The sequence below is a fragment of the Rattus rattus genome, chromosome 2 (genome assembly GCF_011064425.1).
Source record: "Rattus rattus isolate New Zealand chromosome 2, Rrattus_CSIRO_v1, whole genome shotgun sequence".
Classification (NCBI taxonomy): Eukaryota; Metazoa; Chordata; class Mammalia; order Rodentia; family Muridae; genus Rattus; species Rattus rattus.
This window is the reverse complement of record NC_046155.1, coordinates 128,153,577-128,177,342: the sequence shown is the minus strand read 5'-3', so window position 1 is coordinate 128,177,342 and position 23,766 is coordinate 128,153,577. Positions and strand designations below refer to the sequence as shown.

Below are 23,766 nucleotides of genomic sequence, written 5' to 3'. Positions count from 1 at the left end.
AGAATGTGTTCAGATTTATAGACAATATGGTGGAAAGTACAGAACAGGTTATTTAACCTACATTACTTCTAAATTCTCTCCCCTACAACACTCTCCTCTTATTATTTACCTTTTTTTGTGCGCTACATATATTTGTTGAACATACTAATGAGTTTAATTTGAAAGACAATTCCTTTCAAACATATTGTACACTATAACCATTCATACCACCACCTTCTCCCTCCCATGAGTATCTCTCTCCTCTCTCTCCTCCACAGAGGTAGGTCTTTGTGATATCCCTGCCTATGGGTTTAGACAAATTTCATTATTTACAAACAATTATAACATTATACCCAATAGCTTCGTTAACCTAAATTTCCTCTACACCCCATTGTTCTCCTTCACTGCCTGTGCATTTGCACTCATTGACCATTTCTTATAGGGTTTCTGTCTTTGTGTTTTCAGAATGCTATAGGTAGCAAATCTCATGTTACATATATATTCTTCAGTTTTTCCCATTTTACCAAGCAAAGCTTATCTGAACTTCCTTTCTCCATTTTTGTAGATCAATGGTATATTTATTTTTTTTATCACTCCATCACTGTATGGATGTACCACAGCTACCCGTTCCTGAACCAAAGGCAACTTTAGCCATTTCTACTATTTGCCAATATGAATAAAGCTGCTTTGTCAGTTTTTGTGTGGTCTTAAGTTTTGGTTCCTGTGGGTGAAGAATCACAGGATCATATGATACCTACATAACATTGTACATGCTTTCAGTAATTTTCAGTTATAATTTAAACATTTCCAAAGTGGCCAGTTTTACTCATATTTTGCTGCCAATACTTGAGCATCACACAGGTTTCCAGCTACTCAAACTGTGGTTTCATTTTACTGAAGTTACTAGAATACAGGAAACTGCCTCTGTATATAGACTCTAATTCCATTCATCTAACTGAAATCATTTTAACACTAATAATTCACCTATAAACTAAAATCCTCTCTAGTTTCTAGGATAGACAACTATCTTCGTATCTTTTCCTATTGCTGTGAAAAAGCACTCTAACAGAGCAACTCAAGGGAAAGGGTGTTCATTTGAGTTCAAGGGTGCAGTCTCCTGTGCTGGGAAAGTCAAGAAAACAGGACATGAACCAGCTGCCCACATCATATGCATGGTCTGCAAGCAGAGAGACATGAATGCTGTTGCTCAGACTGAATGATGCTATACACTTGCGGGGTAAATATATACTATAACTTAACTATAGTTAGAATACACTATTGGAATAAATCTTATCCAGGGTTAAGTAATAATACAGTTTATCAAGCAATTTGGAAATTGCAATTATTATGATGTTAAATGCTAACATGAAATACCAAGATATACTGAGATTATTGTATAGTATAATTTTCTAATAAAAATATAAATTATTTTCCAGTTGTTATTTTCTATGTCTGACCATTATTGACTGAATGTGTTGAATTGACATGACTCAGTCAAGGGAATGAGTAGGAAGATATTGAGGTTGACTTCAAGTAATTTCTGAAGAACTAAAGCTGCTCACTCAAAAATCTGAATTTTACAGAAATATCATAATTTTAGTCTTGGCTTTTTTGTGTTTTGTATACGCAATGGAAGAAGTCAAATTGGCAGCCAGGTATATGACTATAGAAATGTATGATGGAGAGACGGTCATGCAGGAAAGATGAAAATATACAATAAAGGTTGGCATGACCTTTAAGGAACTAACAGTTAATGGCCAGGTGTGGCAGAATAAATTCAGAAACGAAACAACAAAGACTTAGAAGAGAAAAAAAGGTGTGGTATCCCTATGACAAATAGGCTCTAAACCAGGAGCCCTAAAGGAAGGGTGTTTTATAGAGGAAGTGGTGAGCAGCACCAAAGTGTTACACACAGACCAAGTGACAGTAATCTTGAAAGTATTCATCTGACAAAATGAAAAGAATCAGTAGTCGTGGTGTGACTTGTCTTGACGATGTGGTGCAGAAAATCATCTGTGAGTGGAGTCATCTGAGAAGACCGTGGACAGGATGAGAAGAAAGGCATTAACTGCATGACACTCAAAACCTCGGCTGAAGAGGAAGAGAGATGTAGGTCGCTCGGGGAGGCATGAGTATGTTCAGGTAGATAGAAGACGCTCTTACACTAAAGGCACATACGAGTTTAATGCAGGGTTCAGCCAGCAATCTCTCATCGACTCAATAGACTCCCCATTCCAACATAAACACAGATTTTACTTCCTTATCCAAAGCTAATGTCAGCTGTCCAGCAACTGTCTCAATCTTTATTTTAACCAAGCACTGTCCAACAATCAATTGTATGGTGTTAACCAAGTGTAAGAGAAGTAATTCATTTCTTTGCACCATTGCATCGATTTCCTTCATTGGCCTCCTCTAATCCACTCAAACAATCACTTAGTTACTGCATTACAAAGCAACGGCCAACCTTCAAAACCCCAGTCTAATATACTACTGTTATCAAAAGGTTTCACTTGTGCAGTGGTTAATTCCCTCGTGTGATGGTTAATCTTAATTGTTAATGTGAGTAGATTTTTGAATCACCTAGAAGACACACTTCTGGCATGTACAGAATGTTTCCGGAGATTTGGCAGAGGTGAGAAGATATACCCTGAATGGCTAATTTGTTTAGATGGAAAGGAATATGTAAATTATTAGTTCTATCATCTTCATAAAAATAGTTTAACCACAAGAAAGACAACTTTGTATAAACACATTCTTTCACACAAATTCATACCCCAAACACACAACCAAACACTACCATTAAATCATAATCTATTCCATCCTGTTACTAAAGAATCTATTTATTTAATAAGCATTATTAGCATTTAAGTAAGGAAGGAATGTTCCTCCTTAAGGGATATTTCAGGAAACAAAGCAGACTTCCTGATTTCACCAAAGTTGTATCCTACTTGGAAGAGTCAGGCAATAAATAGATGCATATTTAGCATATCAGGTGATGAGAAGGAACAAACACAACAGCAGAGGGACTAGAGTGTCTGTGGATAAACAAACTGCCAGGTTGCCATTTCTTTTCTATCCACTGGGAAAGCATCTGCTGCATAAAGTCCTACCACAGAAACACATGAGGGAGAAATGTAAAAGTCAGGGGCCTTCCATGCACTGAAAGGCACAAGCAGAAGAACGGGGTATTGGAGAGATAAAAGTCAATCAGGTAAGTGTTGTGAGAGCAGCATTGGACAGGAGAACCAGCACGAAGGCCCTCCAAGGAGAGTAGGAGAAAGGATAAGGCCTGTCCTTGGGAGCAACACTGAGGACCTTGACTATTATACAGCATGGGCTGTAGAGTCACTGGAGCATTAAAAATTATATCCAGGATTATACTAGTCCCTGCTTTGAATCTTCCCCTCTATTTATTGTTCTGCATGCATTAACAATTCTTCTAAATCATTGCACACAGTAGATTCTTTTACACCAGCTTTATAGATGAGGAAGTTTTGATTTGATCCCATTCACAGTGCCAGAAATTCACTCTGGGCTTACCTAGTTCAACATTGCTCAATAGTGGGCATTGTTGGCCCTGAGGCTTATATAGCCCTTATTGTGTGGGCATGTACTATGTGTTGAAATTATCAGCAGTCTTCATCTCCTTGACATCAAGAATATCCCTGCCATAGTGACAATCAAAGACAGTATCCATAATTTACTAAAAATCTCTAATGAGATCACTAGCTGGAGCCACCAAAACTCTCCCTGCCCAAACTGTCACTTTGCTCGGCGTCTGTCACTTTGTTTTGCCATCAGAGGAGAAAGATGGAAGTAGGAGTCATTAGGAAGATGTATAAATTAATGAGCCACTATAAAGGTGGCCTATACTCCCTATTTGTTTAGACTTTTATATTAGATGATTTTTTCCCTCGATCTGCAAGAGGATAGTGTTATTTTCAAGTAAGCATTGAAACACAATTGTCTCTATCTCAGAGAGGAACACGGTTCTAGAAAGAGAGCTGAACCCTGAGAGCCTCTGTAGTATCAAATTAATGTAGCAACACAAGAAATAGGCCCGGGACAAATAATCGAAGCAAAATCAAATTATTCAGAACTCTAAGTATATTAAAATATGTTTAGATGGGAAAAGTAGCACAAGATACTAGAGAACTCTACAGGAAAAGCAAATCATGCACGCATGAATCTAATAAACGCCAGACAAAGCTGTCGTGTTCATGGAAGAAAGCTTACATAAAACCCTGAAAATTAATCATGAGCTCTCTGATTCCCAGAGATTATGACAATCGCCAAAAACATGATACACAGCTGTAAGTGCATATCTATATTTGTATATGCATAGCCTCGATTAAATGTTTAACTGAATTTGAAGAGAAAGTTTTAGAGTCATAGCCATTATTAATAAGGCAATTATTAAATAGGAATGACCTCAGACACAAGTTATCAGTGTCTATGATTCTATTTGTCTGTGTCATTATTTTTCCCTTCGAACTAAATTTGAAGGGAGTTTAAAATCTGGCAGGATTTGAAACTCAGCCTGACAGGGTCCACTCCCATCAACATGGGATGTTTGCATAGATACTTTAGACAAAGTGCTGGACAGTATATGAAGAAGACACACTGAAGTTGTCAGATCAATAAAAGATCCTTATATTGATAGCCTAAATATTGCTAAAGTTTTCATCAATTCATCCTTGGTTCAAAACCCCTAATCAAGAAAACATAACTTCTCTTTCTGCTATTTCCACATATAATATCCATATTTGATAAACTGAGGCAGAATATTATAGACATGATGGCTTGGACTTGATAGAAGACCCTGTCTAAAGAGAAAAAAATAATTATCTAATATTGTAGAGAAGAAGACAAAAAGTGAACCTTGCCTTTAATGAAACGTAATTCTCTCAAGGCTGACATCACCTAGCTATCACCTAAAAATTAAGTCACCAAAAGTCAGTATTTATCTGCTGGTGGATTTTATCAGAGTACTGAAAGTCTTGTGCACATAAATTTTATAATCTAACAACAAGAATTCAATGGAAAACAAAATGGAGTTTAAGGTTTACCCAACACAAGCAGAGGTCCAGACCATTTTAACAATGCATAAAATACAAAGTATATATACTTCCTATTATATACAATAGCAGCCAATAATGGAAGAAAAAGATACTCTCAGAAAAATAAAATGACATCAAAATGTGTGTGTGTGTGTGTGTGTGTGTGTGTGTGTAGTATAATATATAATAAATGTAGTATATAATAGTATGTATGGTGTGTGAGTGTTGGTGTGTGCCCTAATATATACATTTTAAACTAAAATAATTTCTGGAATGGCTGAAAACAAGTGAGCAAAGGCAAGCACAACTAGCCATGCACAGTGCTCATAAGCCCGCCTAGCAAACTAGAATTTTCATGCACTGTGAACAGGACCAAAAAGAAAAAAGCTAACAGAGAGCACCACTACTTACTCAAGGGAGATGGAAAGAGATGTCCACATGGGTTCCTGTATAACTAGTTAAACTTAAAACACTCTGACTTCCTACTACCCTATAAGTACATTCTTTTAAAAGCTGTGGTATATGCACTGAAGGGACTCATACTTAGTAATAAAGAGGAATGTGTGCCTAATACACAAACACAGATCAAAAGATTAATGCTGGGTAAAAGAAGAGATACAAAAAATGTATATAGTCTGCAATGCCTTTTTGTAACTGACAAAGAAAAATATATAGGTAAAAGGAGAGTGCTGACTGCTTTTTTTTTTTAAAAAAAAAGGCAATAAACTGTAAAAGGGGACAAGGAAACTCTCAGGGGGGAAATGAAAACTTTTTTCATCATAATCATGACAGTATTATGTTTTTCTCTCAATCCCAGGCATTACACATACACATACACACACACATACACACATAAATTTTACTGCATATATATATATATGTATATATATACATATATATATATATATTACTGTATAAGAGCTTTATAATAAGCCTGAGCCTCAAAACATCAACAGGATCTTACATAAGTACAAAAATATTCCTTCAAAACAAAATGCAGTGCAAAAATTTGACAAACAGCACAATCCTATTCAATCCTCAGAGGCCTTAAGCAGCTCCTTCTGCTCAGTATTTCCACCTGTATCCTTTGTTCTGGACAAGGAGTGAGTTCATACACTTCATTTTCTAACTAACCATTCTGCAGAGGAAGACACAAACTTTCTCTGACCCTCAGATCAAATGCCAGGAAACTGGCCACTCACCAAAACATACTCTTCAAGTTCTTTGCCAAAGAGACGGGGCCTCTGACCTTCACCACCACTTGTGTGCCTGCCCTGCCCAGCAGCAGGTCAAGGTCTGTTATCGATACTGATAATCACCCAAATTCCCTTCTATTACACATAGTGATCTTCTCATTTCTCTCTATTCCCACGTCCAGGCTTTGAAATTTTTTTTTCAGATAGTCTGATGACCCTCAGCTGTCTTTTCTCTACTTGGACTAAGGGCAGAATTGTACACAGCCTCCTTCTCAGAGATGCCGTTAAATAACATCAGAACACCCGTACACATTTTATTCCATTGAAATATTGAGGAGTGCTTACTGTTTGCTAAGCTTTAATATAAAAACTGATTCATCCGTTTGGCAATGTTCAGCCAGCCTCCAGTTGTGTCGAGCACTTGGTCACTGTGCTGAAAGCAAAGCAGGAAGGAACTAGTAAACACTGAGTGTACAAAGTCTGCATCCCAGAGTCAAGACAGACAAGACATTTTGACAAACATTTTTGAAAGCCAAAACACATTTCCTGTCATTCACATAGTGAGTGGTACAAGTGAAGAATTAACTTGCCAGGAAAGGAACCAGAATGTGGTCCTCTTACCAAACCCAGGTGTCAGTGAGTCACAAGCCAATGGAGCAGATTTAAAGAAAGACGGGGAGTTTTGCCTTACCAGGCATTATCACGGGGTCCACATACACGCAATCTACCTGGGTGGTGTGCGTGCATGTGTGTGTGTGTGTGTGTGTGTGTGTGTGTGTGTGTGTGTGTTTGTATGTGCGCATGCTCACACGTGTGTGCATGCATGTGCACACGTACCTGGCACTCCAGCTACAGATCTTTTAAGATGTTACCCCATTTTATCAGAAACAATTCTCATCACAAAGAAACCACACACTGAAAATAATACTACACAAAACATCACCCAAGTGGAAATTATGCTCCCAGTCTGAGCTATTCCTGGTCAGACCATCAAGTTATTAGCAAACACTGAGCATGGGATGTTTTGTCACACTGCTTTTTGAAAAGGGAAATGATGGGAAATGAGATGAGAAGGTGTTGCTATTTATATCTCCTTCAGCTCTGATGCTGTAAAGGGCTTAGCCCCGTCACAACGTACTGAGCACCACATTCTCTGTGGTTTGGATGGTGATTTCCCTGCTTTAACTGATCTCCAAAATCAAGACTGACATATCATTTGGTATTCTTAAGAGGGAGAAGGCTGTAATATGCTTTACAGAAAAAAAAATACGTAAGCTAGATAACCCTCATTCATGCCTGAATTATAGTGCTTTGGCCACAAGCTCAATGTTAATGAAGGTTGATGAATCCCAACCAGATGTGACATACTTGTACATGAGTTTACACAAAATAAGGTGTTTGTTTTAACAATACCATAAGGAAATGAAAAGTTGGGACTTGAGTTTCTCAAGTTGTGATTTGGGTTTTGCAGCAACCTATTTGCAAGAATGTGACCCTAAGAGTGTGGCTCTAGAAGAGGTTGCTTGGTGGCTAAAAGCATTTCCTATTCTTGGAGATGACTTAGATTCAGTCCCTGGTACCTTCACCGTGGACCGTGACCTTCACAAATTCCAGTTCCAGGGACTGAGTAGCCTCCTCTGGCCTCTGTTGGCACTACATGCATAATGTAAACTAGCATGTTTGAAGGCAAAACCCTCATGCATATACAAATAAAAGTGATACAGAATTTGAAGGGTCTTACTCTATCCCAGAAGCAGTGGTTCATTATTTGATCAGTGTTCACTAACTCACTGCTTCTATTGGCTTTGCAGAATACAATAACTGAACATAGAGATGAAATACAACTAAGTGTATTCCTCCTTTGACCGACACTTTTAATAGTCAGGAGTCAGTCAATCTACACACGTAGGTCCTTGAATAAATTAAGTGGCTTATGAACATACATGATGAAGTCATGAATTTATAAGAATCCATGTTTTTTTCCATAATGAATCATATACACAAGTCTGTATATCATTTTGCAACTAAAATAAATAGAACACAGACATGTTCAAATGCATTGGAGAGTAATGTTCCAAAGAGTAGTAGTTACAGACAAAATTACAACTCACTATCAAATTTGCTTTCACATTTGAAGTTAAAATTAGGAGTGAGCTAATAAGCTATTGGTCTTAATAAATGATTCCAGGCCAGTGTGTGTCTGGTAACGTCTCTATCTATCCCAAAAGAAATGGCATACATTATAGGTCGTTAAGAGGACAGGCTGGGAAAACACATACACACACATGCACAAATTAAAACTGCAATCTTCAAACAATTACTTTAAATGAAGTTCTGTTGGCAAACACTGCATATTAACAACCATCATAAAAGAGCACATTTCATGATAATTGCACAAGAAGACTATTATAAAGTTTTACTTATTGGTACTTAATAATACTAAAGCATTTTGTGACTTCAACTATAAGCTTTTTAAGTATAATTTATTTAATCTCCCAAAGTCAATTAAATTATCCCAAATAAGAAGATACATTGAGTACATGGCTGGAATTAAATGTATAAAGACAACAGAGCAGAAGGAAATAAAACAATGACTTAGTTCCCAAAGTCCTTAAATGTGTATCTAATTAGATTGGCATTTATATGAAATGACAATGCTTTTCCAAAGTCCTGGGGTAAATATGGCTTCTTAATCAAGTGCATCACTTAGACCTACTCCTGCTTTGACAAATACAAGTAAGAAGAGCTTAGAGGAAGATGTATTTTAGCTCGCCATTTTGGGTGTTTGTAGTCCACATTTGTCTAGATGTTTTTACTTTGTGCCTTGACAAGGCAGAACAACGTGGGTGGCAGAAGAATGTGGTGGTCAAGACTGTTAACCTCATGGGGGCCATGAAGTAGAGAGGGTGGAGGGAGCCTTCTAATGACCTACTTTTTATAAAAAGACCTATTCTTTTTCTTATTTTCTACCACTGGCAAATAATGCTGTCATATTATACAGACATGAAGGGGCTGAGCTTCTGAAGTAATCCAAGTCCTCATGATCCAATCATATTGGATCCACCAGTTGGGGACAAAGTCTCAACCCATGAGTCTTTAAGAGACATCCTCCCTATCTAAACCTTAAAATAATGGAAATTCACAAGCCTCAAATATGTTTAGGTGAGATCTTCTGTTCAAGTCGAAGTACCACATGAATCCATGAATCTGTTTACAACAGATAAAATTAGTACTAGTCAAGTGAGGGTTTGTTTGATAATCCATTTCTCTTACTAACATGGTCTAACCAACAGAAGCTTCAACTTTCTAAGTCTGGATGTCAAGTTCAGATCATGGTAAGAATAGCTTGTGGTGTTGGAGTTTGGAGTGCACTGTGTTCCTGGCGTACACTCATTTATATCTTACTATATTCTGGATCTTCGCTACACCCTGTATTGTAGGTGTCATGTAGAAAAGAGAGGAAGCCTTGTAAGAGGAAATTCTGGGTTAAATGAATGCCGCCGCCTGGATACTGAGACTCAAGCCCCTTTCTCTTTTCGCTTCCTTATGTGGCCTCTCCTGCCACCTGTGCAGGCCTCTGTGACATACTGTCCAACCATAGACCGCAAAGCAACCACACTAACCATCACCTGAAACCTCTGAGATGGGGACCAAAATAAACCTTTCTTTTTCATTAGTTACTAATTGTGTGAATTTTGACATAGTAAAGAAATGCTATGTGGTAACACATGACACAAGGACAATTTATATAAGAGCCACCAAAATTACACATGCATTTTGAATAAATGAGAAAACTTCAGTTTACATATTAAAAGAATAAATAAATAAATAAATAAATAAATAAATAAATAAATAGCTTGTTCTTGCCACAGCTATTTTAAAGTGGCAGAGTGGTCATTAAAATATGCAGCTGCCATCCATGTATATATTGGCAGCACTGCCTAGACTTAGTGAATTATGCAAAAAGACAAGACATTGAAGATATTCAGGAGGACATTTGAGGAGTGAAATGTAGGCTGGAATTCATATTTATTTTAGACAGACAGACAGACAGATAGATAGATAGATAGATAGATACATACATACATACATACATACATACATACATACATACATACAACACAGAGCCCATATAGTAGTAGATGTAATCAGATTCACTCAGTCCCCCCTTAGGGAGAAGTGCAAAAGTTGAGAAGATTTAGTGCACTATCGGGAAGACTAAATGGCAGCATTTGAAACTCTCACTTGTTTGTGTATAGTTGGTACCTGTATTCTTAGCCACTACTGTATCTGTGCCTAGAGATGAGAGGGAAAGCAGAGAAAGAGCTGGTTCAAACCCCTGAGTCTGGAGACCATGCCAGCCTATCAGTGAGGGCTGCACCTTATGATCAAGAAATGTACTCAAACCTAAATATCAGAATTCTGGGCCAAGTGATGGTAGGTGGACTGAATGAAGAAGCCTAGGGGAAAATGACAGATTGTACAGGCCTCTGCAGTTGAATTACCATATTGAAAAAAAAATGCCCTGGTAAGATTTACCAAGGAACTTGCATTTCAGTATCTCTAGAGAGCTGCAGACATTTCTGTAATTAGAATCCCCAAGAATATTTTAATGGTTCAGGCAAAGAATGCTTCAAAAGAGGTAACACTTCAGAAGAACACTGAAACAGAGGCATTCACACACTCCTGAGATAAAGCACGTGACCCTGTGGTAAGCAGTCACACTCGAAGAATGGTGTTCTAGAAGAAAATGAGAACTGGGAAGCCAGAGGTCATCAGATTGTTCACTAGTAGTTAACAGAACTCAGAAACAACCATTTCACTACAAGGAGAAAGGTATGGGGGAGCTCAGACTAGTGCTATCTACTACATATGACCATCATAATCAACGTGCAAGTGATTCTTGTCTTGTAGCTAGAGAGCCCTAAGCAAGCTATATCAGTCAGCTTTCCTATAACAAAATACATGAGGTGAATAACTAAAACAAGATTTATTTGGGTGCATGATTTCAGAAGTTTAAATCTACAGTCATCTGGCCCTGCTGCTCTGGGAGGGAATATAATGTGTTATCGTGAGAATCCAAGAAAGAGAAATTCCATTCACATCGATCTAACCTAGAATCAAAGACAGGGAGCTTGGAAGAAGGCACCAGAGCCTGAACAGCCTCTTCAAAATGACTATAATTCACCCCCCACACACACACACACACAATGCCTCACCAGCTAACGTATAACACCTCCCAGTATACCACGGAGTGGAGACAGAACCTTCAGCACACACGTCTTTTGGGGACATTCAGGACCTTAACTGTATCACAAGTCTTTAGGAGTACTTTTGTCTCAAAGCAGCAGACTCCTTGACAAGAGGTCATAGAGCAGGAGATTCTCAACAGAATCTTGTCACATTTCCAACAGACTAAAGCACAGATCACATTTCCCTTCTGTGAAAATCTGCAGCCAGGTTTGCAGAAGTCAGAATTCACGGTTTAACAAAGGAAGCATCCACTTCAACTGTATAAAATTCAAACCACTCAGAGTGATTAGACAGCTCAGAAATGGCACCCATGGAGATCAGGTAGGAGCCTAAAGCCTGTAAGAAACAAAAGCACTTTCGATTTTCAGAAGTTTTTGAGTTTGGGGAGTAAGTGGTTTATAAAAAAGGAGAAACATCTGCAGTCACAAACCAGCAGCAGAAACAGATGCAGAAGGCCAGCTTCCGTTTTCTGACCACCACCTGGCACCAGGCACCAGGCAGCAGGCCACACCCTGTGTTCTCTCTGATGTGGGAGGAGTCAAATTTCAATGAGTTTTCTTCAGGATCCTAGCAAATTCTTCTCCTCCCAGCATTCATTTGTGGGGGGGGGGGGGGGTATGGGTACCTTTCTGTAGACCTGCAAACCTGCCCTAGCCTCTAGGAGGCATAAAGGGATACCCCAGAACAGACCAAGGCTGTCCGGAGTACAGTTCCATAATAGGAGAAGAAAATACTGGAACTTCCATTCAGAGCTAATCTATGTGTTCCCCCTCCCCCTGCTTAATTGCCTTTCTCTGTGTGTTTAATAATGTATCATCATGCTCTCAAACATGCACATAGTCATAAGTTAATATGAAAACTCCCAGGTCTGTTTCTAAGGTTCCATGATCAGGAAAATGTAGAGTGTTTAACAAAATATGAATAGTTAAATCCTTCAGTCTGCTGAAAAAAAAAAAAAAAACCTTTAAAAACAGCAGCAGCAGCAGCAGCAGCAATGCCATGAAAAGAATTTGGTTTCCCCTTTAGGCAAAGACTATTTTAGGAACCAGGTCTCTCCTTTCAGAAAATAAAATCAGGCAGAGATCACTTTGCCAACTAGCTGGGGTGAGCTTAAACAGAGAAAATAATCAACTTTAGAAACATGCAGGTGTTATTTAAATAAGGGGTTCAGTCAGGCCTGATGGCCCCTCTACAAAAGGGTGTTTCTCTTGGGGACATTAATTTCAATAAGTGAGCTCGTTAGTCTCGAATGTTCTGTGATATTTGCAAGCTACATTGTATGCTACCTCCCTTTGCTTCCTCTGTGCCATTTGTACAATTTGCATTTTTAAAACTAGATGCAGATGCCTTTCTCTGGCCTCAGGCAATAGGTGAGTGGAAGGGACAGAATAAATAAATAAATAAATAAATAAATAAATAAATAAATAAAAGGACGACTGTGCTGGGACAGGAGACCATCATCATTTAGAACCATGTGGGTAAACAAACACATTCTCCATCATGTGTGGACAGAAACATCTGGTGAACTTACTTTAGCTATGACAGCGTAAACAAAGATTAGGATGACCCTAACCTTTGAGGGAAATGAAAGGTCAACATGAGGAAATGAAAACAAATATTCTTAAACAGTGGAGTTTTCTCAAACACAAAACAACAATAACAACAAAACCCTTTTGCTTGTAATTCTATCAGGTTATTGTAGTGAACACACACTATGGCCAAAATTTCAATATGTATGAGATAAAGTTCAGTTTTACCCGGTCTATCACACACTCTGAAAATTATTCCTGTGAAGGACCCTACCTACACAAGCTTCTACACCAATGAAGATTTATATCTTTGGAAGACAAACTCGAGAGGATGTGTTTTAGTCCATCTTTTTGTTGTTATTGTTAGAGCCAAATATGATACTGCTTTAATTTATGAAAGAGGCTTACATCATCTAGAGCAGTGGTTCTCAACCTGTGGGACGTGACCCCTTTCAAGGTTACATATCAACTATCCTACATGACAGATATTCACATTATAATTCATAATAGTAGCAAAATTATAGCTATGAGGTAGCAATGAGAAAATGTCATGACGGGGGGATCACCACAACACAAGGAACTAATGGCTTTAAAGAGTCGCAGCATTAGGAAGGTTGAGAAGCACTGGTCTAGAGGCTAAAGTCATGAAGCACAGTGCCAGTACCTAAGGAGGGCCCTCTTGCTGCACCATAACACAGCAGAGAGCTGTTTTGTCGGAGAAAGCACCTACCTCAAGTCTCACTTTTATATATGCAATAATGACATCATGGCTACCCAACTCATATCTTCATTATATCCCAAACACCCCAGAGGTCCTATCTCCATGTATAATGAACACACACAGACACACACACACACACACACACACACACACACACACACACACACACACACACACATACATATATCTGGAAATTAACTTTCCAATATAAAAAACTGAAAGACATATTTGAGGAGGATATATGAGCAGTGAGTGAGTGGCCACTTAAAGAAAAGAGTTCAAGGGTTGGGGATTTAGCTCAGTGGTAGAGCGCTTGCCTAGGAAGCGCAAGGCCCTGGGTTCGGTCCCCAGCTCCGGAAAAAAAAAAAAAAAAAGAGTTCAAGACAGAAGGCAAAGCCCACACTAAGCCCTGAGGCCACATCCATGCTTCTTGCTTCCAATAACAAGGAGATGAATTTATCTGGCACAGTCTAAAGCTAATCTATCTGTCATTGGAAAGAGACCATAGAAGTGAAGGGGTGGGGCTGGCAGAGTCCCCAGCAGTCATTTAAGTGAGTTTAGATTGATGTGGCTAAAATGGTAGGCTGAGCTATATTAGAAGACCAGTCCTTTTTATTTTAATGCCAATTTGAAAAGTTTCATTCTTTGAGAGTTTCATTCATGATGCCCATCACCCACATCCTATTCCAGCTCTTGGGAATTTCCCCTAGTGTGGCCACCTCTCAATTTCGTTACATTAAACCATAGTATACTTAGCACAAGTCTTCACAGTGTCTACCATGAAAAACACGGTCAGACAAGTCATGTCACCAGCTGAAAGGGGAGCTCAGCTGAGGGGCAAGTCTCAACAGTTATTGGAATTGTGGTTTCTCAGGCTTAGCTTTCTGGTTGTTCACATTTGCACATTGCTGGGAATAAGAAACCATAGACCAGCCACATAACTTATGTGCTGCCCACGTTGGCTGCTCGGGAACTAAGTAGCTGATGTGATACTTCACTTTTCAGTTAGTTTCTCCACATGTCTGAGGCTCACGCAGCAGAGACCAGTCTCTATAGAGGTCTGCCTTGCTGACGGTCATTGGTGACACTCTAATAGGGTACTCGGTCTAAGTAATGCCATGTAAAACTTTCTACTCATTTACTGTAGCATCCCTGTCTATCTGCCATGAGCCCTGTTCTATATAGGGGAAGACACATGAGACACAATTAAGCACAGCACGAATTTGAGTATTCATTCAAAAGATATGAGGATGGGTACAATCTTTACTACCATAAATGTCAAGAGAGTTGTTAGGTACTATGAGAATAAACCAAAAGTCTTCATGGGGCATTTCAGAAGGCATAGGTCATCTCTCTTAAAAATATCCCTGAGGTGTTTAACTGAAAGAGATAACTTCAATGTCAGTAGAAAATGTTTTCACGTGATCATTCCACGGTTGAAAATGAAATAAGCCCTCTTCTCAGAACACACTTTGGAGCAATTATTTTGTTCATGCCAACTGCACTTCTCTACTTCGTTCTACTCTCTATTGGGTTTGCCTAACCTGTGGCTTCATGGCCACTACCATCCCCAGGATACTTACAAATGCACCCCAGCACATTTGAGGAAGACATCATGCTACAATGGTAAAAGGTTGGACTCCAAGTCTAAACAAAAGATCACCAGAATACTAGATTTTACTGACAGACTCCCCGCCCCCCAGAGTTGTCCCTTGCTCTCCTTGTCCCATCCTTAAAGCCATCTAGCACAGGCACAAGTCATCCTGTCTACCTCTCACTGTTGTGGGCCAAATCCCTTTGACCACAATACAATGAGGAAGGATTTTTATCAAAATGGGGTCTATTATTACCTAGAAAATGAGTGCCCATAAAATTATTAAAACTCTTATTACAATATTAATGATAATAAATTACTGTAAAATCCCAATTTAAAATTAACAATTAAGTACACAGCCATCTGTACTGTGGCTAATACAAAGACCTCAGCTTGCATTTATTCTACAAACAGTTTTAGACCTTGTGATTATCTTTCTACACTATGTCCATGAAATGCCTGAATTCTGAAAATTAGAAAATCCCCCAATAATAAATTTAAGATCATCTCCACTCTTTAATAGACTGTTCTTACAAGGAAAATTAATTAAGAATAATAAAATGTTAATTGTTTTTAATTTACTAATTGATATTTCTATTTAATATTATATCTATAAAAGTCCTTTCTCTCAATAAGAGACTTTTAAAACAATCCTGCCCTTATAAATTATAAATTAGCCATCATTGCTAAGCCCTGCATCAAATTTATTGACTTTTCCCAAACAATTTATCTTCTATAAAACTGCCAAATGAAAGGTACCTCACACGTCAGAATCATAATACAGGGACATGGTTTATGTTAGTAAAATAGAAGCTTGAAATTTGTCTCTAGTAAAGTTATCAGTTTCAAAACAAATGTTTGTCCATCACTTACAAAAGTTGCCATCAATGACTAGTGGTTTCTCTCATAAGACATTTTAAAGTCTTTCATCTAAATTTCATTTAAGTACAGTTTAAATTCATTCAAAGAATTCAAAGAATGTGTCTACAAATCACTATTAGAACCAGACTAGAGGTCAAAAGACAATGCTGCAGTCAGTTCTCTCCGCTCACCTTCGAATGGTTTGCATGGATCAAACTCTGGATACAGGCTTGTGTTGCCAGTTCCTTTAGCCCCTGAGCCATCTTGCCAGTCCCTGAACTTTTTTTTTAAATCTACGATATTTTTGAATCTTCATAAGCATAGCCTAGCCACATAAAATCGCCCTGGCTTCATGTAGGAAGTAATCTAGATTAGAAGTATTAATCAAGCCATCAGCTGATAAGTACCAGTACCAGGGTTTCTCTTGTTCGCTCCATCACAGCATCTGCAATCTACACTTTAGGCTGCTTAGCCACCTTCAGCTGGAGGAAGCCACCCAGCCGTCTAATGGATTAATCAGGCTTCAATTCTGAAAGGGGAATGAATATAAAGACAGAAATAAGATAATGGGGTTGCCAGAGTTGATGGCATTAGAGGGGAAATAGGTACAGTCTGAAATATGCAAAAACCAGTCACAAGGTGATAGGACTGAAGGATCGTACAACAGGAAAAATAGCAACATAAATAGAGGTGAATAGGCAGTGACTTCAAGACTATCCAAGTCCTGTGAAGAAAAACAGGTGGCTTGCCAAGTACTACTAAGATATTCACAGCTTTTTATCCTGTCACCAGCCACTGTCCCATCCTCATCAGATGCTCCCTCTTCAACCTTACCTCATCGATACTTGAAAACTGGAGTCTCCTAAGGAAGGCAAGCAGCATGCTAGAGAGCAGGAGCCAAATGTCTGGAAGGGACACCAGTTGTGCCCACCATTGCTCACAGCAACAGCTCATCATCTTAGCCCAAGAAGACTTGCTTTCCCTGCCCTTTATATTCATCGGTTGAGTTATATAAACATTACACTAGACACATCAGCCAGTGGCATGCAAAGACGTGGAACTGTCACACACTTCTCATTCTTATAGTCTCTCGGTTTTGCAGAAGAAAAGAAAGAAAATGAATTCAAAGGAAAGATAAAAGAAAAGAAGTACAATGGTAAGGAAGACCTCTTTCCTTCTTGGGTATTAGAAGAAAGAAGAAAATACACAGTTTGATGTCCTAAGGCATTTAAGGTCCTGTATGAACGATAGATACAAAAGCTATGTGAAGGTGTGAAGAAACCCACAAAGCCTTAAGAGGTGGATGGCAGTAGACTACACAGGAGATGGCTCTGCCTTCCAGGATACAGGCTTAGATCAAAGAGACTCTAAGTTGAACAGAGATGAGGTGATGAGATGAGAATCTGAGTTGTGGGCACTCATCCCTCTGCATCCATGGGCGCAGCCATCTATGAATTCAATCGACTGTGAGTCAAAATAACTTCTGAGAAGAATTGCATCTGCACTGACTGCATGCAGATGTTTGCCATGACCTCTTTCCCAAAATAATACTAAATAAATCCACAGGGCTGAGGATGTTGTTCTGTGTTGCTTGTCAGCCTAGCACGTGTGAGTCCCTAAATCCAATCACCACCACAATATAAAACAAAATAAGAAAAAATCTACTTACAATATATTAATAAGCAATCGCTAGTAAACCTGGAAATCGTTTAAGGCATAGAAGAGGATGTGAGACGCTAAACACTATGATGATACATGGCACTTTTGCATCTCTGGGCTTAAGGATCTTGATACTAAACTTCCATGAAGAGAGAGGCATGACTAGAGATTGTTGATTGTGTGTGTGGAGGAGGCAAGGCTATGGCAAGAGCAAGGCACATGGAGAGCCACAAGTTATGCAGGGAAACAAGTGTAAGGGAAATTAGCAGAGGACAGTGAGTTTCATGCTGAGTGAGTTCCATAGAAACATTTCTAAATTGGGACAAACTAAGCATACCTGGACATCCAGAGTCGAGTTAGAACAATGCCTGGATGGAACTGCAGGTGACGGAAGCCCTCGCTCCTACTCTAACACAGGTGTAGAGTGAGACGAAAACAAGGTTAGGACAGAATCCATAGCAAGCATGACCTCTTAGTGGCTGGACAGACAGAATTGTACTTAGGTTAAAAATCAGTCACCTTTTCAGCAAGGATGCCCAAAAAGTGAAACGGGGTCAGAGAAGCTGAGGAAAGAGACATCAAGGGAAAGTGAACATCCACCTCCAGTACCACAGACAAGCATTGAGGATGACCAGCTGCATCCAGCTTTGGCTATGGAGTGGGCATGAGCAGCTTTGGAAACGTCGATTACAGAATGTGAGCTGGAAAGGCAGAGAAGTAAGGCTGGGTAAGAATGATCCAAAAGCTTAAAGCAGAAGAAAGAAACTCTAGTCTCAAATACTGGAGATGTAACAACTGGCTTCAGTGGTTAACATGAATTAAACTTTTTTAATTAGCCATCTATAGAAAGACTTTTAAAATCAAATTAACACTAAAGTATAAATGCTTAAGATTGCGTTTCTGAGCCAAGGACCACGAGGAGAAGAAACATAAAGCACACGATGTTCATTCGTGGTTTAGTTTACAAAGTATTTGTTTGTTGTTTTGGTTTTTACATCACAAACTCTAGGCCTCGAAGATCTTATAATTACCTTTTGTCTTAACCTTTCTGTTACAGTTCCCATGCGTTATTTTAATTGCAGGTAATCCTGCCTATGTCTGAAGAGAATCTAGGGTACATTTATAATTTTAGGTGCCAGGTTAAAAACTTCAGGATTGAGGCTATGGATGGAGGCTTCTGAAAAGCACTTTCAGCATGGTAAACTGGAGTAACTGGGACTCTTGTCACTGATTTCTCTTCTCTCTGTGGTACGGAGTTTAATAATGGTTAGCAGTCGGTAGTGGCCAAATTAACACGTATTAAACAGAATTAAAGTTTAAATAGCTAACTAGACATGGAATCGTGACTAGAATCCAGGTCTTTTGATTTTTCAGATAATTTTCTATCAATGAAACCTCCATGTCAAGGACTGAATGCATACTAAGCTTCTGTAAGAGTTGCTCTCTGCAGGACAACTCATCACAGAAAGCTGAATGAAAATCACCGTGAGCCTCACCCTCAGTAAGAAAATCCCACAACCAGACAGAAAAGACCCAGAGTGGGCAAGGGCCTGACAAACTATAAGCTTTGTGAACTATTTTGGGACTACAACGTGAATATCAGCTCTTAGAAAGTTATATAGGCAGTTCCCAAAATATTAAATCTTACCATTAAAGAAATTCCAGGTCAGCATATATACCCAAAAGACCTGAAGGCAGAGACTCAAAGAGCTGTGTGCACTCGTTAGTGTTCCCACTATAAACCTCAGGACGCAACGGGTAGGAGAAATCCTCATCCGGAAACAAAGTGTGCAGTCCATGGAAAGGAATACGATGCAGCAGGAAAGAGTGAGTGAGTACCGGAACTCGTTATGGTTTATAATGTTGGCAAAGTCTGAAACCATTCTGCTAAATGAAATGCCACAGCCAACAAAGCTGACTTGGGGCAGGGGCTTGTTTTTAACATTTTTTTGTCTTACTGGTTTTTGTGTGGTTGGGTTTTTAAGAGAGAGAGGATGGATGTGAAGGCGAGTAGATTTGGAGGTGGAGAGGATTTGAGAAGAATTGGGCAAAGGAAGGAATATAATCAAAATAGATTGGATTTTAAAAATCAATAAAAAGAAAAACATACGCCAGGCTCCATGCCCCTCCCACACAATCATGTGTTGAGTTCTTTGGATGAGATTCAAAGAGTAGTCGGATAGAAACAGAGAGTAGGATGCAGGATGCAGGGGCAGGGAAGAAAGGGCCAAGGTGCTGGTCCCTCAAGGTGCTGGTCCCTCAAGGTGGTACAGCTATGCTAGGTGAGGCTTCCAGAGGCAGATGCCGTGGTGCTCAGACCATGGGGATGTTCAGTATCGCTGAGCAGCACACTTAGCACAGTAAATGTTATGCTGTGTAAACTTTGCCTCCATTTAAAATTTGAAGTTATCACATTGATTTTTTAAAGTAAACTGGGATGAATGTCTAGATCTAGACAATGACACCTTTAAGAGGAAGCATTTGGTTAAATAAGACATTTCTATCTGCAACTTGGTCCCAGCCTCCAAGAAGCATGGTTCTCTCCTTCTCATTGCATACAAGGGTCACCTGATCTCATCTCATCTCATCCCTCCCCTCCCCTCCCTTCCCTCTCCTCCTCTTCCTCCTCCTCCTCCTCTTCTTTTCCTTTCCTCTCTCTCTCTCTCTCTCTCTCTCTCTCTCTCACCTGTATCTGGATGTTTTACCTTTCCATGTTCCAGAGGACAGAGGTCAAAGTCACCTCCTCTATTGCCCTCTATGGTTGTTTGGTTGGTTGGTCGGTTTTGAACCCAAGCCCTTCACTGTATCTGGACCTCATTGCTGTGCTGCCTTGTCTACCTGACCAGAAAGAGACCAGTATCTGCAAGTCTCTATGCCCCTGGCACTGGGGTTATAGACATATGTGTGCAGCCCCTGGCTTTTGGGTGATAGGGAACCAAACTGGGTCCCCTTGCTTGTGCAGCAGGTCTGTCACCTACTTCATCTTTGTGGGCCCTAGGGCCACTGTTTCCTAATGTGTTTCAGAGTCATCTTTACATTAGAGTGCATGGCAATGCAAAACATCTCATTTCGATGTTTGCTTAAACTAGATGACAAGGACATATTCACTGTTCTCTATGTTATCAATCCACTCCGATTGACATTTCACAACACAATGGAGACAGTTGTGATGGGTCATCTCAATTATAAACTTGCTGGACTCTCCTCTGGATGTGCTAACTCAGTTCAGCTATGCTGGATTTTATTAAAAAGCATAAAATTCCAGTGCATTATTTAAGACCTTTTTCTTTTAATTTTCTGAGTAATTTCACCTCCAGGAAACACAGTATCTCATGTAAAATACCCTCCCTGGGAAAATACAAGTGGAAACGGACAACCAAGTAGTATCCAAGTGTCCCAGTAGTATTAAGGAAATTTTATTTTGCTAAATTTTGTTTCCCAAGTAGTTCCAGTGTTGACTCTTTGAGGACATCAGTTTTACCTTAATTTTTTTAATATTTAGACTACATTTTAAAAAAACTATATGAAAGTGCCCAGTTCCTAACCTGTTCGAAACCCCAATACACACTGTCCATGTGAACCTTTAAAAGGATTCCACCATCAGGGGTGAAGACTAGGATGTCTTTCTGCATTTGCTCAAGATGCCAAATGAGATTATGGAAAGTTAATAAACACCAGGCCTAGGAGACGGTGTGGGTTGAATAGTACGTGATATGGTTTTGAAGACAGGTTCCTGAATAGACATAGGAAAGACTTCTTGGTTCACTTATCAAACCAGCCATTAAAAATTGTCCTCAGGTGCTAGGGAGCCAATTGAAAAATCACCGATGACATTTATAAATGAAAAAAACACAAAGTCCCAAGTAAACAGTATTTGCAATTCTGTGAGATGCTGTGTCTATCAAGGCTCAACTGCAAACAAGCAGGGAACCCCTGAAAATGACTGACTCCTCCCTAACGCAGAATATTTGATTTTTAACTCTCTTACTTTTGTTCTTTCTAGTATAGGGGTGTGTGTGTGTGTGTGTGTGTGTGTGTGTGTGTGTGCATGTAAATCATATCTAAAACAACAAAGCATTAGGACATACTGATGTGTGATGTATATCAGGTATATTCTTTGCAAGCAGCTATGTAAGGTGCTATGTTCCAAAAATGCTCCAGGGCTCAGTAGGAAGTATAGCTTCAAGGACATGAACTTGTCAAGTGACCTGCCATCTGTATCAACATTGCTAGTATTCAATATTATTGAAACAGATTTTATTCAAAAATCAAGAAAACCCTGGCTTTTTTTTTTTAAACAAAACCATCAATGTTAAGAGAAGCTGGTAACCAAAACATATATTTCATGAGTTCTTTTTCCCACTGCCAAGACAGAGATGTCCATGTATATTATCTGAGATTTTAATACTCTAAAGAATAAGATGCTCATAAAAATATTGCTACTAACAACATACAGATATGTACCAGGAAAGTGAATATAACCTACTTAATCTGTCTCCTGATCAATTTCTTATAATTCTGACCTATCTGCAAGAAAGTGTTACGTTTTTTGTCTCCATCCAGAGACACAGCAAGACTAAAAATAAACACCTACTTGTACAATCCAAAGGCTCAAATAAGATTAAAGTTGAATCTCAATACTTAAATTTCTTCTTCTATGAAAGGATATAAATCTATATATTTCTTCCCATTTTCAAGAAATCATATTATGCTGTTCTGTACATGGAGTTGATCAATTAAAAAAAAAACACAGAGAATTTCTCAAACCGCTCAAAACAGTATTTATAACAATGGGTGAGTTTCCTTCTCTGACAGATCTTGAAGGATCCTTAATTCAGACTCTCGCCCTTTTACTGAGCTTCACCCCCTGCTTATATTTCTTTTCCAAAGACTCATGCTATGACTCAAACTTCATTAAGAATAGAAATGGCTAGAAAGGACTCCATTAATTGACAAGTTCAAAATGGACGTAGAGGGAGCTCTCATTTCTGGCAGGTGTCTTGAAGTGAGTGAGGAGAGCTTGACAGCTGGTGGCTGACAGGACAATACTGTTTTTACGTAGAACCAAGAGCACCAAGCAGGAAAGGTAAATGAACACTAGCCCTAGCTCACAGCTTACCTACCCAACCATTGTCATTTGAGAATAAACACAGATGAGGTCCAGGGGATACAAAGTTCAGTTGACATTGGCTATACCTGGGAAGAAGGCTTCACTGACCCATGGTAAAGACCTTGCCTGGCAGGTTCAGAAACTTTGATTTTTCCCAGTCCTATCCAGTCTTACCCAGTCCTACCCAGTCCTATTCTAACCACATGAAGAAGAATGATGTAGTACCAAAATAAAGAGAACAGGGGTCAAACCTTTGAAGTCACGGTCAGGGGATTGTGTGTAATTGGTTTCATCTTGTTATGTAACATGTCACAACCACAGATCAAACACTGGCTCTCTGAGGTCTCAGTAAAAGCTTCCTATCCCTAGAGTACCCTCTCATAGGCCTAACATCAAGCACCACCTTCTAGCATGAAGCGGTACCTCTGCCCATAATTTCTTTTGTAATGCCTGCTATCGATTATGGACCTGATGATCCAAAATTATCACATACCCCATTTAATCTGCCAACCTATTTGTGACCCCAATGAGATATGAACTTAAAGAGTGTATTTTGCTGGTCCACATAAATACTTGGTACAACACAGTTATGTTTCAATTAGACAGATGGAATGATGGATTAGGGGGTAGAGGGACAGAGGAGTTAGTGTTTCCAGACAACAATTAAGTCTACTTGTATCGTGACAATATTTACCATAAATCCAAGCCTGCCTAGAGACCAGTGCATGGCATTCACCTAACAGGAGTCATCACCATTAGACCTTTTAAAATCGTAGACTGTAGAAAAGGGTATTACTCTATGAT

At 39.1% G+C, this 23,766-nt stretch overlaps 1 protein-coding gene across 1 annotated transcript in view; it reads right to left on the bottom strand.

Moving 5' to 3' along the window:
- Positions 1-23,766, bottom strand: part of Mctp2 (multiple C2 and transmembrane domain containing 2) — a 227,462-nt gene that overhangs the window by 189,085 nt on the left and 14,611 nt on the right.